The 16667-nt window shown below is 45.8% G+C and overlaps 1 protein-coding gene across 4 annotated transcripts in view; it reads right to left on the reverse strand.

The window, feature by feature from the left end:
* The window catches only part of PKP4 (plakophilin 4), an 85136-nt gene extending 68921 nt beyond the window's left edge, over window positions 1-16215 (reverse strand). For all 4 annotated transcript variants that reach the window (XM_054209430.1, XM_054209425.1, XM_054209424.1 and 1 more), the window contains exon 1: window positions 16080-16215. The gene's annotated coding sequence lies outside the window, so the exon portion shown is untranslated. The remainder of the gene's footprint in view (window positions 1-16079) is intronic.
* Window positions 16216-16667: the final 452 nt, after the last annotated feature.

Consider the following 16667-nt stretch of genomic DNA (forward strand, 5'->3'; position numbering starts at 1 on the left):
GCCAACGCCAACACGGCCAGCAGAGGAGGGGCAGAAATACGCACACAAATCTACCTCACGCTTCTCTTGTTTAAGGGAAGTCTGTAACACTCCACTTCTTTTGTCAAACAAAAGCACAATAAAAACTTCGTTAAAAGTGTCTGCATTATATAGTCTGCATATAATTATTTCTTCAAATAACATTTTTAATGAAGCTTCTTCCTTACAATGGCAAATACAGTTTGTAACTTGTTTCTCTACAGTAATGCTGCCGGTTAACTCCAAACAATTCTCAACACACCTTCCGATGAACACTGTTAACATTGTCTTTTATGTGTTTTAAAAATAGACTTCAGCAAGGCCATTAATGCAGACTTCAGATCAACACATCCAAATACGGCAAGGTAACACACACACGCTCACATACTATCCCATCCCATTTTTATCCGGTTTTAGTACTGGTGCTGTTGCTGCTTGTCAACATCCTCCGGTTGAGCCACCGGAAGGATACGCCCAACCATTTTGTCAGATACATAGAATCATAGAATCATTTAGGTTGGAAAAGACCCTTGGGATCATCGAGTCCAACCATCAACCCCACTCTACAAAGTTCTCCCTTACACCATATCCCTTAACACCACATGGAATAAGCCAGAGACCCTTAGCTTGTCATTTATGGTCACTTTAAAAGGTGTCATTTACTTGCCACTGAGCTGATAAGAGTAACATGCCGGCGGTGTTCCAGAGCATTTCTGCCCTCAGAAGGTGGCACACCGGGATCTCAGCATCACTGGCACTGGGCATGGGCTGGCCACCAACAAACACAGCATGAGTCATGACTGCTGCAGCGAAACACAGCCACAGCAGAACCAGGCCGATGACCCCACCCAGGGCTACCGAGGCTTCCTCCCGGGAAGATTATCCTGCCCACAGCAGTCCCAGGCCGGGCAGCGGGGCGACCTCTGCGCCCCATCCCTGTGCTCCAGGCGTCAGGCCTATCTCCACAGCTGAGACCCATGCCACAGCCAGCCCACATCTCGGGAGGCCAGGCTAAAACCCCTTCAAAACCAAGGTCATCACCATCACTACTCCTATCCAAAATAGGAATCAGAAATAGAAAGCATTTAAATGAAGGAAAATGTAGTAGAACTGGCACAGCACAAAGCTCTGAAAGGAGATGGTTGCTTATTCCACACTTGTCACCAACTAAATCCTGACAGGGCTGGGTTGAGTCTTTAGACCTCATTACAACCAAACGAGTCTTCGTGAAACACTCGATTTACTGGAATGGCAATACGAACTTCAGGTTTCACACCAAATTGTGAAGAACTAATGACCTAATCTCACTGATGACCTATTTGCAAAAGATGGAAAGACACGTGTCTATACCAAGTATAGCATGCTAAATGTTTTAAACTTTCAACAACAACAAAAAAAGTCTTCCTTAATAAACTACTGATTCAGTGTCTTCACAGCAGATTTTTTTTGTGTTATTTCCAATTTATTAATCTTAATCCACTGGTGAATTGTAAAACACACTGACCAAAGCAAAATTTCATGGTCATGTTACCAGCTTTCAATTTCAGACAGACATAATCTCTCTGGAGACTGCTCATTTTGGTAATTGGTGTTGCTTCATTTGAAAAAAGACAGAGTTTACTGCATAACCATTAATGCTTTTTACTGAATCTCCAACAGCAGAGAAGAGATAGCTGCCGGTAGTGGCCACTCAAGCTTTGGGGTGGAAGCTCTATTAGAAACAAATGCCACTGGAAACTTGGTCCTATAAGACATAGCTTTTCTACACATTGACTGATGCATGAATAATCATCATAATGGTGGGGCACAGGTATTTATTTCACAGATATGGTGACAACAGAGCAACTAAACCAACAAAAAAGATTACTTACTCAACAAAGTTGAGCCTAAAAGAGAGAACAGAAACAAATCAGTTGCCGAAATAACCACGGACCACATCGTTATGGACTGATTTAAATTTTAAATGGAAGGACCATTTAAGTAGGCAAACCTGTAACTGAAGTAACCGATTTGAGAAGAACAAATCTTATGAAATAGAAACCAAGGTGGTGAAATCAACCAGCTGAGCTCAGTAGAGCTGTCTGATGCTAGTACTACCAAACAAATGTCTGCCTATCCAAAGCGGTGGATAGCATGACACACAGAAGCATGCAACGTACGTCTAACCAACAAAGAATTACTTATCTGGGAAGCACACTTAGTTTAAAAGAGATATAAGTGAAAAAGTAGAGCACCCTAAGGGGAGAGGAGAAATCTACACATCCATGAATTTTGAGAAATGCTGTTTTCCAAGTCAAATAATAATGGAATTATGTGAAAGTTACAGACAATCAAGCCAAGCAAGACTTGCTAAAGCAGCAAAGAAATTCCAAGAGTAACAAAAACATTTGTCTGTATAGAAAACATGGCCAGGTAATACCCTACCAGGTACCTAAGACAGAACGAGCAGAAGGAAGACAAAAAAGTAGTACTAATGAGGAGCTCCATCTGGAAAGAAGTTTCTCCACTAGGAAGTCCCTTGTGACTGATCATGTTTAACACTGTCAAAACAACTGGCCTTCACATGTCTTCCAAATTTGTGTGGGCTTTGGAAGGCAAGAAGGGCTTGGGGCATTAAGCAGGCATGTTATTATGGAAGACCTCGAGGAATTAATCTCGCTGCTGTTCTTTAGCCAAGCCACAGATGGTGACCAATGACAGTTTCTGTAACAGACAATAAGGTCACCACAAAACGACTGCTGAGAAGAGTATGGACTCACTAGCTGTTCTGTGAGATGGCCACAGTAATGGCACATGCCATTGCAGAGTACCTTAAAAATACACTTCCAGCAGAGACTCCAAAGTGTTGCTTCCATTATAATGAAATACAAGTTCACTCAGTGCCTGGCATGGGTCTTGTTTCTCATATTTGCAGCTGGTTGTGCTGGTCTGACCGAATTCAAAGGCTGTCATGATGATAAAGGGACCAAACCCTCTTTTTTGACAGGCAGAAAGCGTACAAAACAGAGACTGAGGAGATATTGTTTTCTATGAATACCTGGGGGTAAAAATGAGGATAAGATGACATTTGAGAGAAGACCAAATAGGTCTTAAATTATAATAAAGAAATTTACGTCTATAACTATAAAATAGGGAATTTCTCAGTGTAATGAACATCTTGGAAAAGTGAAAAGAATATAGGAATATATTACTTGGGAATAGAATTATTGGTGGCTTTCTTCACTGTTGTAATTGCACTGTTAGGAGCCTTAGAGTGGATTCCTATCATATTGCTATACCAAATTTATTTTTTCTTATGGCAAAAGGGCATGTTGGTATACAAATAAAATCAGATCTACCATAAGGAAAATCAAACTACTTCAATTACACAGTTAAAACGGCAGAAAGTAGCCAGCTCCTCTGGGATGTGTTTACAGGCAGTATTGTTTTGATTCATATCCTGCGGCTTCTTTGCAACTGGAAAATGTTAAGGTCAAATCAAGGTGATTCGCTTGCTTTCCTGTGGCCCTGTGGCAGGGCCATTTCAATTAGGGCTCTTGAATAAAATATACACAAATACAGTGGCTGAACTTCTTAACAATCAAAGCAATTACCACATTTAGCAGCCACCCGTAGTACTCCAGCAACACCCAGTACATCTGGACACCCATAGGATTTTCAAAGTCACACATTCAGGTTCCACCATGTTTAAAGGCACAAATTACCATTTGAAAACAATTAGCCCAAGACACTGCACCTGCATCTGCTGGTTTTATGGTAAAACTTGACATTTTGGTTTAAGTTCACCTGAGATTAAATGGGGATCTGCTGCTGTCTGTTGAGTTTAGAGCTAGCCACGGTGACCAAGGCCAGAGCTGCTCAGACCAATCCAAGAGGAGGAGCACAGGAGAAAGCCTGACAGTGGTAGCTGTGTCATGATAAATGATAACTTACTTGGGGGAGATGCTCAATGTCCCCTACCCAAGTCAATGCGCACACCTAAATCACCATTCTATTTGAAGATAACACACAAACCTACACATAAATCCTATACTGTGGAGAGTTTGACAGCCACACATTCTTTCATCTAGATGAAGAAATAATCTCGGCGTTGGCCAGGTGAGAGGCACAGTCACCGCACCTCCTAATACGTGCTTTGAGATAAAAAAGGCAAATGGAAATAAAGTCAGGCATTAGCATCGCGTCATTCAATGTCACTAGGTCCACTTCCAGTATACGGGACAAGATGAATTACATTGAACACTAGGTCTACCTTCAAGGAAAAGCTGGGGGGAAAGCTAATGTGCACTTAAAGCTGAAAAGGCGCAGTCCGTGTTTGTACACTTATGAAGTCATAAGTTTTACAAATTTAACATGTTACATCATGAGGCAACATCACACCAAACTGTTTCATGTTCACATAAAAAGAAATACACTGGTAAGAAGTCCAAACTTTGGACCACACAAGGCTGTCCATCAGTAAGGTCCTTTGAAAGACAAACTAAGTCCCCAATACTACTGTAAAGATAGCTGCTCACTCCATGCACTGTGTAAGAGATTACTAAATGCATTCAAAATAAGAAAGCATTGTATTTCAAAAAATAGCATACCCTCAGTTACAAGCACTGTCTTCAGCTTGGATTGTGCTGTTTCAAAGAGCGACTGAAAAAGTCCAAATATCAAATGCATGTAGTAAATCCAGATACCCATAAGAACTTCAGAAGAGCTACACTGCATCAGACTCAAGACTCATCTGGCACGATAATCCTGACTGACGATGGCCTGGAGCTGATGCTCGAGAAAAAAGAAGTATGCAGTTCTGTATCCCGGGTTTCTCTCCCAGCTACCACAAGGAAATAAGTCAGCTGTACAAGCAAGACAGCTTCCAATCTTGAATTACTGGATTCAGCTGAACTATGGGAATTTAATGGTAAAGCAGATAAAAAGTCCCAACTTCCAGTACCTTTAAAAAAAAAAACCTGTGTAAAATGAAGGAGAAATATTTTGAAGGAACACAGAATACTAGCTGTTTTCCAGGGTTCCCCCCCCCATATTCCATAAAGAATCTTCCTTTAAAACCTTTAAATACAAGTGCCAGATTCTTGCAACAAAATATGCTGAAGAACAGTAGTTATTAATCTGTTGGCTGGAACCAAAAACTTGATTCTGAAACACAGGCCAAGCAAGCTTAAGAGTTTTGAATTTCAGACTATACTCTTTCATAAGGATTTTCACCTGATGACTTTAAGAATTATAAAACACAAAAGAAGCGTAAATACAAAAGACAGCAGTACGATGCGAGGGTTAATAAAAATAAAAATTGTAAAAATGAAGAAAGTTAAGAAAATTGCTCAGTTATCACAACTACATCTTTGCTCTCCTTCTGTTTAAGGCTGTTATAAATTGCCAGAGCAGAGGTTTTGTAGTTGGCCGTTAACTAGTTAATGAATGCAGAATGACACTGCACAAGTTTCACACTTAGTATTTATTCACACTGGGGAGAAAAGGACACACCACACTTGAATTTCTAGAATTAGAAGGCATTTTTGCACCCAAGATAAAAATCTCCACCCTGGCTATCATTCCGTGCAACATGCAAATGGTTTCAGTCAGCAACAGGCCATTTTTAAGTTGGGATACCGAAGCCAAGGCAGCCCTGGTGGGATCCTGGGCAAGGAGGGAAGGACAGGAATGGAGCTCGTGCAGCGGCATATCCTGTCTCCCCTTCCTCCAACATGTCTAAGTTTGCCCATCTACTGACTTGGAATTGCGACAGACATGTCGAGTGTTTCCAGAGAAAAGCCTAAGCAGGCAGGTGGCTCTTTGCCATGCAGACAACAGGAACATGCTTTTACCAATTGCAGCCTTGTTCCAGCGACCCTGGGGGGAAAAAGTTTGCTGAGAATCATACACAACCAATTAATAGCTCCAAGAGAAGCAGGGAGTATCGAAGAAGTTACCCACTTAGTGTTAGTACTTCTTGATTGTGTAAGAAAAAAAATTCTACACCAGTAAAAGAATCCTTCAGCTGTTGTATTTCGGAGTAAGATGAAGTATTTCGGAGCTGCTATTCTGATGACAAAATGCAACTGAAGGAGGTGCTGTCATAGGTGACACACAGGTGCTTTCATACAGTGACATTCTTTTAAAGCATGATCAATCTCAGCTTCCAGTCACAAGGAAAAGATAATGTGTACGCCTCAAAATGCAGAAAGCGTCTGCACAGCAAGATCCTTTGTTTTCACAACACTCCATCACAACCTGCAAGTTCCAGAACAATCAATTCAGAAAGACATTATGCAATAAACACCAGGAAAAAAAGCCTCAACAAACACTGAGAAGTTGAGGACTTGCAGGTGTTCTTTAAAGCAACCTACCCAGCAACTTAAAAGCAACCTGCTACAGACTGCTGCAAAAACGTTTCTGTTGGTGACAATATTTTTATTATCTGTATTGATCCACCCTGACACTGAAGTTGCATGTAAATTAACTCGTCCACCAACCCAATATTTCTCCATCAACCATTTTAATCTGTGAAGATGTGCACCTAGGACTACGTAACTAATAAACGAGCTTTTAATCAGATGGTAAAACAAACTGTTAAAATTTGAACATGTGAAAATAACACCACAGTCTGCGATGCCACACAGAAAGCATTAATTTCAGCTTTCTATAACAAAAATTATCTGGACTATTACCATAGCAAAAATATTTTTGTTCAATTGTATTACGATGCCTGTGATGCTTTAAAATGAAGGGAAAACAACAGAAAACTCTGTAAAAATTGCAATAACTTGAGTTATCTTTACTATCTAAAACAAAAAAAATAATTGTATCTTCCTTTTCTATTTCAAATTTCAGTCCTTCTGAAATATATTAATAACTATTTATATTATAGAATAAATTCACCTACTAGTAATACAAGTCAATCTAGTAATACAACATAAAACAATAGAATGAACCGTGTCACTAAAACAGCATTTGCTCAAATTCAAACACGGCGAGGCTTTCTTACACGCTTCCTAAAGGCAGACAAATAGTGATTCAAGATATCTTCTTTTACACCTGTTACAGTAAAGCAGATATAAAAAAAATCTAGTCATTATGAATAAATACATTAAGTTTAATAAAAAGTGTTATCTTCCTACATTGTGCAAGCAAACTTTCAGACTTTATTAGGGCAGGAGCAACCGGCTGAAGGACGGCGGTCTTCCTGCTCCTTTCTAAGCGCTCGGGGTCAGTCAAAATAAAACTCAGCAGCTCAGACAAATCTAATTCCTGTGTTCAGCCTGCCTTGCTAACTCAACATATTTTAAGCTAGTGCACACCTTTGGGGTGGGATTTTTGTCGTTTAGTTTGGAGGTTTTTGTTGTTGCTTTTGAGTTTTTTATTTCAGTGTCGCTACACGACTTGGTGAATTTTTTGTGTTGCTTAGAAATAACCCGTGTTCCACAATAATATTAAAAAAACTCTCTCCGTATTGAAGACTGATGACATCAGCCTGAACAAAAAAGCATCCCACAATAGACAGTTTTCTCTACCAGAACTTCAGAACTTCCTTAAAAAGTGTCAAGTCTTTGAACACAGTAAGGTTTTGTGTCAGTCTTTCTATTCTGTTAAGAATTCTAAGCGATTTTAAAAAGTATCTTCTGGAAAGAAAGTACTTAATTACAGTGAAATCTCACAAATCTCAGTGTATACTGTTGCTGTGATTTATGCTAAGAAACAATGGCAAAGCTAAGAAAACGTAGTAATTGTCTTCTTTTGTTGGATATTCCAAATAGCACAGAGCAGACCTTGCAGATCTATGAGCCAATCTGAAATTTCTGGGTTCAATGCTTTTTCAACTCTTATTTGAAATACAAACACACTCCCAGAAACAAGTGATGTATCATATCAATCATCTCACATGCCAATATTTTCTATTTCAGCTAAAATATGGCACTGGTTATTTTCACTACAGTAGTTATGGGGACAAAGCTTGATACAAAGGATACAGAGCAGCAACAGATTGCAAATTCTGCTGGCGTATCTTTGATTAAGGCTGTATCAAATAATACAGACCAACAACTCAGCATAAATCTAGGCTGGGTGGAGAACGGATGGAGAGCAGCCCTGAGGAGAAGGACTTGGGGGTGTTGGTGGGTGAGAAGCTCAACATTCACCAGCAATGTGCGCTGGCAGCCCAGAGCCCCCCGCAGCCTCCCCAGCAGCGTGGGCAGCAGGGCCAGGGGGGGATTCTGCCCCTCTGCCCCGCTCTGTGAGACCCCCCTGCAGCGCTGCCTCCAGCTCTGGGGCACCAACAGCAGAAGGACACGGAGCTGTTGGAGCGGGGCCAGAGGAGGCCCCGGAGATGCTGGGAGGGCTGGAGCCCCTCTGCTGTGGGGACAGGCTGAGAGAGCTGGGGGGGTTCAGCCTGGAGAAGAGAAGGCTCCGCGGAGACCTTCCAGCCCCTGCCAGGCCCTCAAGGGGCTCCAGGAAAGCTGGGGAGGGACTCTGGAGCAGGGAGGGGAGCCATGGGACGAGGGGGAAGGGTTTTACACTGACAGAGGGGAGATTGAGGTGAGATGTGAGGCAGAAATTGTTTGCTGTGAGGGCGGTGAGCCCCTGGCCCAGGTTGCCCAGAGAAGCTGTGGCTGCCCCATCCCTGGAGGGGTTCAAGGCCAGGTTGGACGGGGCTTGGAGCAACCTGGGCTGGTGGGAGGTGTCCCTGCCCAGGGCAGGGGGTGGCACCGGGTGGGCTTTAGGGTCCCTTCCAACCCAAACCATTCTATGATTCCTGGATGACAAGCACCCTGAATGAAGGTATGTATTACAAAAAGTCATGTTCTTGAGATCTTCTCCTCCACTTGTTTTGTCTATTTGCTTAAATTTTGCCTTTTTATTTGTGAGCTCTATGGTGCACAGATTTCCCCCTGCTTCATCTAAGGGCACATCAATTTGGAGTTTAGGCACTATTACAGTACAAATGAAATCTCGTTTTGTGATACGCTATCATTTTGATACTGCTGCCTTATTCCTTAATAACAAAACCTGGCAATTTTGTTTTTAAATAAAAACAAGATGAAACTATTAACTCTTTTTAAGATCTGTCTCCCTATTTAGCTTTGGATACCACACAAGACTCGAGTAGGAATCTGCAAAAGACAATCAGTGGAGAGTGTCACACAAACACAGAATTTCTCCAATTAACACTCCAGCACTGCACTTGTCCAGAAGCCCTTGAAATCAATTGCATTACATACACTATCTTAGGTTTATTTTTGTCAGAGATATGAAACGCTTCATTTTTAAGCATGTCACACTGACAAGGAAGTTAAGGAGTTATCATTTGTCTGCAATGTTTTCAGATATCAGTGAATTTTTGTGTTTAAACTGGAATTACTACAAAACCCGCCACTACAAAGTAAAAGAGTTAATTCTAAGTGGAGATATTGCATTGAATTACAGCATATTAAATGGTAACATATATCAGTACCAGCATTGTATGCACAAATTGATCCAGGGAGAAATATATGGGAATTTGTATCCTGTGCTTATACCGTACCATCACCTGAAAGTTCCCAAAGGACACCTGACGGAAAGCAGGGGGGCTGCCGGCTGACCCAGCTGCAGACACACCACATCCCGGCCCAGGAGCAGGCGTCCCTACACCGCACCCCATAGGAACAGGCAGTGGGAGCAACTGAAGTTTACTGTTTTTCACCAATCACATGCACCTTCATGGTAACGAATGCACGAATACTCAATTCACGTGTTATACAATAACAGAACATTCTGCCAATACAAGAGGATGAAGAATAAGTTTTTGGAATTCAAGATTTCCTTTAGGAGCGCTAAGGATGCGTTGCCTGCCGCCGCCTTTCTGGGCAGGAAGAGGACAGAAATCCACAACAAACTGGGAAGTCTCCTGTTCACATTGTATTTCTAGCAGAGATGGCGTAAGTAAAATCACTTAAAGCAAATTAAGATATAGATTAGATGGTTTCTACTTGGATACATGTAATGCAAATGCTTTTGAGTACATTTATAAAAACAAGTTAAAAGTCTAGCACAGGTGATAGCCTAAGGCTTTCCACACCACATACGTACCATAACGAGGTTTTGTTAAGAAGGTGACAAGAGGAAAAGTTTTTGGCACCCACGCAAACACAAATCCAGAATTTTTCTGACGTGTTTTCCCTGTTCCCTTCCAGCTGAACCTCATCCGAGGGAAGGCAGTGTCTGGCACCACACACTCAGCTCCTCCCTCTCCTCGCCTGCTCCCACATCTCTGCCACTTCCCACCCTGCCTGGCACCAGGAAAACCCTCCGTTCTTCTTGCTTCCATCCCCTTCCAGCAGAGCCTCCCTCATGCCCTGCTGCCCTGGAAAGGGCTCCAGCTAAGCTGAGGACATCACCGACCCAACCTGAAGGGCTTGCTGCCAGCGAGTGCAGGTGCTCCCCAGACCTGCGAATCCCACCAAATGCTCTGAGACCTACCTCACTCATAGGGGAACGGCGACCCGCCGCTCTAGACCCCTGTTTACAAATTCAAGTAGCAATAAAGGCTAGCTAATTATACAACCTACACAATATCTACAAACCATCTGCTTTGCAGATCCAATAGCTAAAGGGTAATTTTATTCACTGCCCACAATTACTACCCCACGGTTGCATAAACAGTAAATACATTAAAAATCCCCCCATTGAGCTGTGATGCAGAAAGCAAGTTTCAGCTAGTATACCTTCAAAGGATTTACAATAGATTCCTTTTTTCTCTTTAATGATGAATTAATCACAATAGCAGTCAGAATATTAGATTAGCTATAATCTTGATTTAAGGTTCACAAAACCCCACTACATCCCAGTTAGAACACTTGGATCACAAGTCTTTTATAAGCAAAAGGCCCCACTGGGTGTGGGGGAAGAAGTCTTAATTTTAATTATTCCTTGAAGAATGGATCAATCACTCTCAAATAAAGTAATCACTCACAGCTTTATTTTCTTCACTAAAATAAAGGCATAGTTAAAATGATTTTGAAGAGCCATTAAACAGACAGGAAGTTGACTGGTCTTCAATTCCTAGAGCTAGGTAAGAACTTTGCAGAATGCTATGGGAATTAAAAAAGGGGTGGGGAAGATCTGCAAGAGATGGCCATGGAGACATTTCAGTGAAAAACAGTTATTTCTTTTTCTTTTGTAACCACAATATATTAAAATTGCAGTAATAGCAGGGAAATACATGTATATTAAAAGTATATCTAACTTTAAACATTTCTGTTAAAGAGGCATCACATTGAAAAGTAGTGGAACACTAAGAATGGGTTTTCCCTAACTTTTCGCCGAAGTGATGCTGCCTTCATTTGCCCATGAGAGTAGGATGCGATGAAGATGACTAGAAAGCTGAAGACGGCCACAGGAGCTCGCTGTGGGTGACTCCCCCAGGGCTGTGGCTGGCGGGAGGAGCGGCAGGGCCATCAGAGGACTGTCCCAGCGGGGTGAGACCGTGCTCTCCAGCCCATGGCCACACGCTGCGCCTGGGGCCGCAGAGGGCTGGCTCACCCAGCCCACCCTGACAGGACAGGCCTATGCCAGTGTCACCTCCCGCCGTGACACACACCCGCTCCACCACAGAGCATGGCCCAACTGGAAAGGCACATCCTCCCGCCTTCTGGTGGCTTGGAGAGCAATGAAACCTCTGCAAGATACCATCCAAAGGGATTTCTCCTTAGGCCTCTCCTTTTAATGACAGAGTTGGGGATTTCATTATTGAAAATAAATAAATTACTCTACTGTGAAACTGAAGGAGCCCTTCCTCCTTCCTGAAACACATGGCGTCTCTGCTCTGCTGAGGAGAAGAGCGAGGGAGGTCCTCAGGGCAGAGAGGGAAGGGAGCAAAGGTCTGGACGCTACTGGCAGCCACAGAGATTTAACTGACAAGAAGCTGCGATTTTCCTCCGTGCAAGCAAAAGCTTTGGGAAGGTCACCAGAGGCAGTTTTTGGCTGCCTTCGTCCACCTCCTCCCTCCGTCTGCAAACCTCCCCCGGGCAGAATAAGTGAGTGTTCTGTTTGGATAAAGAGAACGTGAAAAGTTATCCAATGAATGAGGACATATCACAGGCCTGAGGAAAAGCAGCTGAGAATCAGAAAAGCTACCAAGGGAGGACCGTGCCAGCTGTACCCCCCAATGCCAGGGGACTGCTCCTCCATGCTGGCCGTCCCTCCCGAGGCCGGGGGACCGCTCGGTGGTGGCTGTCCCCCACCTCCGCCATCAGGGTCCTCAGGGCAGTTCTGCTGCCAGCACCAAGCATGGCTCGCGGCAAGAAGGGCTGTTCCCGGGGGCTCAGCTGTCCCTACCGATTTACTTGCCACCCTCACCAGGGTTTGAAGGGCCCTACTGTCAGCAATGTTTGCAATCATATAGAAACAGCAGCAAGCAATATTTACAAACCATGCCCAGAACTCCAGTTTCAGCTCTGCCTTTCTAGTCACTTGCACATAAAGCTATGCTAGCTTAATTTTTTTTTTCCTCCCTAATTAGTAAAGTTTGAACCAGTTCGGTTTACTTTTGGAGTGACAATACATGCCATATTCATAATGACTTGCTTCTTATTTCCACTAGAGAAAAAAAACAACCACCAATATCTAACCAAAAACTCTGAAAATTCCAGAATTTTGAACAGCACCAACACAAGTTACTCAGGAGATAGAGACACACTTTTTACCCAAGATGGCAAACCGCGTTCTTTCTGCAGCAGCTCTCACAAGTTGTTTTCCACCAAACCCTGCAAATGAAGTTAGTGTTCCAAACCCATGGCTCGGCAGCCCCTGGCCCCGTGTTCCTGCCCACCAGCGGCAGCTGAGCCCGTGACGGGCAGGCACAGAGGAGTGCCCCACACAACAGCCCCCCCATCCCCACCAGGGCTGCCCTGCCGACCAACACCTCCCTGCTGGTTAGAAACCCCTCTGCTTGTGGGGCCAGCTACATTGAAAATAGCCCAAAAGGGGTGCAGCCTCCCAAACACAGCAATTCAGCTTTAACCTAGACTCACTGACGTGATTGAAAATAATACAAAAGTCGATGAGAACAATACAAAAGATGTCTGATAACAGGTCCACAGGTATTTTTTTTCCTCAGACAAGTATCACAAGCTCTGCTTACTTTTTATAGGTATTTTCTACACCATATTAAAGTAACTACCTTCTGGTAATAAACCCAATTATTCTTGATTACACTTATAACAACTTCGTTAAGCTCACCAATATCCCCGAACTAGTCAGTGCTCTCTTGCAGGTAAATGCTTGCAGAACTTGCTCATTTTCAGCATCACAATTAAGAAAAAAACATCAACAAAATTAAGAAAAGACTCACAGATCCCCATCTTTTGGAACTGCTTTAGCCTTTCATCTGTTATAATTGTATTTAAATAATCTACATAAAGTGAAGCAGAAGTACACGAAGTTCTTATTTATGTTTCCTGTTTTATTAATATGCAGTGTTCCTTCCACTGAGGCTTCTCTCACAATGCATGCAGATTTCCTATACTAAACACCTGACACAGCTTACTAATTAAGGTTACTATTATTTTTATGTAGCACATGCTATTATTCAACATTAAAAAATACCCCAAAATGCATTATAGATGCTATTTTGCTAGTACATGAAGCTGCTATAAAAAAGAAATATATCATATCTCTTTCCATGTTTACCTTGTTGTTGGCACTGATATGCTGTAGTGTCTTGGTTAAATGTTGCAATACTACATGCAAATGAATGTAACCTGCCTGTGAAAAGACAGATTGAAATAACTTTCTCCTCTTGTTTAAACTGCTTGTAAAGTGCTGTCTTAATCTGTTCTTTGTAATAGGATCTTGCATTACTATCAAAAAACCCAAACACTAAAAGGTGTGTTATATTGCCAACATTTTAAGAAAAATCAGAACAAATTCTCCCCTCTTATAGAAGACTACACTTTCACAAACTTGCTCCAACTGTGTTTTATAGTAGAATTTCCATTATTATTACTGCTATTTATCCTTAACATCTAACAAGATGAATTTCCATTTTTACTGGAAAAGGCCCATCAGCTGTTCTACCTGAACTAAAAATATTAATAGCAACTTATGTCAGTAGCAAGACAGCACTTTACAAGCAGTTTAAACAAGAGGAGAAAGTTATTTCAATCTGTCTTTTCACAGGCAGGTTACATTCATTTGCATGTAGTATTGCAACATTTAACCAAGACACTACAGCATATCAGTGCCAACAATAAGCTTTTGCCCCCAAACACACTCCTCCCATTTTAAATGTGATGGACACGATCGAATTAGTATATGTCCATAAACTAAACAAGTACATTTTCTAGGTTCCCATATTTTTATCTCAGTGAACACGTTATTTAGCATTTACCTCAAAAACACTGTTATTAGTTAAAGGGGAAAATGTTATCATCGTCGTCCTCTCCTAATCTCTAAACTCCAATTTATCAAAAAATGAGAACGCTGAAAAAACTGAAAAGTTAGTTAATGAAACATTACTACTGCAAGCCCAACCACACCTTTTCCTTCAGTCAAATCTTGAAGCAATGACTAATGCAAAATTAACACAGAGCTGAAGGTTATTAAAAAAAAAAAAGTACAAAGGTCTACAGGCCAAACAGAAGCACTTTAGAATGACACAGTTCTCCTTTAGTGAGCTATTGATGTGTTCTGAAGCATTAGCTGGGAGGGGGAAAAGGACCAGAAAGGGCTCAATTCCGAAACTACGTTTTTCTGTGGCATTTGGTATTTCTACCTTACACAAAAACTACAATCACGTAAACATAATTTTCTGCTGAAACAGCCTGCGTCCGGTGTCAGTGTTTGTTCTTCCCAGACTTCATTTCCCAGCTGTCCCAGCCCTACACTGGCAGTGTCTCCGGAGATGCGATATGTCTCTGGAGATGCGCTCGCACCCTCAGCCCGCCGCAGCCTGCCCACCCCCGGCAGCACCCGGCACCCCCCGAGCGTGCCACGACCTCACCCGGGCGCGCTCACACCCTGCGGCTGCTGCCCCTCTCCTGCTCGTTCGCGTTGGCTTTGATCAGAGAGGGGGGAAAACCTGATAAAAGTTACCACTTCAGCAGCGGTGCTCCCACCGCCCGCCAGCTCCCGGTGCCCGGCTAATGGCACACAACTCCGACTTTAGCGGTCACATAAAGGTGAAAAAAATAATAAAATCACACGTTTAAACCACGTTTAGGGAACACTGCGAGAGGAGACCCCGCCTCGGAGCTGGGGGGGACACGAGCCTGGCCCCTCGGAACTGGGGGGGGACCCGAGCCCCCCTCAGTACCGGGGGGCCGGGGGCAGCGCAGTGTGGAGACACCGGTTCGGGGAGAGTTCGCTCCCCGCCGCGTCCCACCGCCCCCGCCTGCAGCCGGCGGGGAGCCCGGCGGTGCCCAGCCCGGCGATCCACCCGGCCGGGAGCAGGGCCCGGCTCGCCCCACCGGCCCCAAAGTTTCGGCCGTGCCCCCGCCAACCCCGCTCCCCCCGGCTGCGCGGCGCTGCGGGTACGGCGCGGCAGCGCTCCGGCCCTGCCCGCTGCGGCTCGGCTGCCGCCCGCAGCGCCGCGCACCGCCCTCACAGCGCGGCCGCGGGCTGCGCATCCGCCGCGGGCTCGCCCCGCGGCCGCGGGAAGCCGGCGCGCCCGGCAGGGAGGGAGAGAGGCGGCCACGCCGGGCTGAAGGCGGCGGGCCCAGGCTCCGCGCCCCACGCTGCAGGCGGCCCGGCCCGCCCCGCGCACCTGCCCCGCGGCGCCCGCCCGCTCCCGGGCTGCCGCGCTCCGCCGCCCGGTACCCGGCGCCGAGCCCGGGGCACGGGCCGGGCGGCCGCAGCTCCGCCCGCAGGGCCCGCGCGGCGTGGCCGGGCGGGAGCGCAGAGGGCACACCGTGATCCGCCCGCGCGAGGGCAGGCGGGCAGCAGCGCAGCGCGCCGGGCGCGGGTCCGCCTGAGCCAGCCGCTCCTCGGCCCCACTGCCCCGGGCCCCCGGCGGGCTCCGCCGCCCCGCCTCGCACGCCCAGCACCCCGGCCCACGGCCTCCCCGGCGCTCGCCCACTCACCCGCGCGGAGGGAAGGAGGAAGGAGAAGAAGGAGGAGGAGGCGGCGGCAGCGGGGCGGCCGGCCCCGCGGAGAGCGCCGGCGGGCCGCGGCGGGCCCTAGCCCGGGGTCTCCATGGTGGCGGTGGTGGCGGTGGTGGCGCCGGCGCCGCCGAGCCCCGCCGCCCGCTCCGCCTGGCCCCGCACCGCCCCACTCGTGATGTCAGCGCAGCGCCCTGCCCTGCGCCCGCGCCCATTGGCCAGGCGCAGTGCCGGACGGCGTCCTATTGGCTGCTGTCTCACGTTAAACCCGCCAATGGCAGTGTGAGCTGAGGTTGCTATGGTTACCGATGCCGTGAGGCGGTGTGGTGGAAGGTACCGCCATCCCCTCAGCGCTGCGCGGGGGACGCGGCGGCCCCGCAGCGCGCCTGGGGCGGCTGCCGGCGGGAGCACCCGCCGGGCGGGGCCGCTGGGGTGGGAGGGAGGTTCCTCCAGCCTCCTCGCGGTAAGTGTCCGTGCGCGGCGCGGGAGCGGGCGGGGTGCAGGTGGCTGCAGCAACCGGTTGCAAAATGGCTGCGCCGGGGGTGCCGGCACGTGCCGCTGGCCATGGGT

Source organism: Rissa tridactyla, chromosome 7, assembly GCF_028500815.1.
Source record: "Rissa tridactyla isolate bRisTri1 chromosome 7, bRisTri1.patW.cur.20221130, whole genome shotgun sequence".
NCBI lineage: Eukaryota > Metazoa > Chordata > Aves > Charadriiformes > Laridae > Rissa > Rissa tridactyla.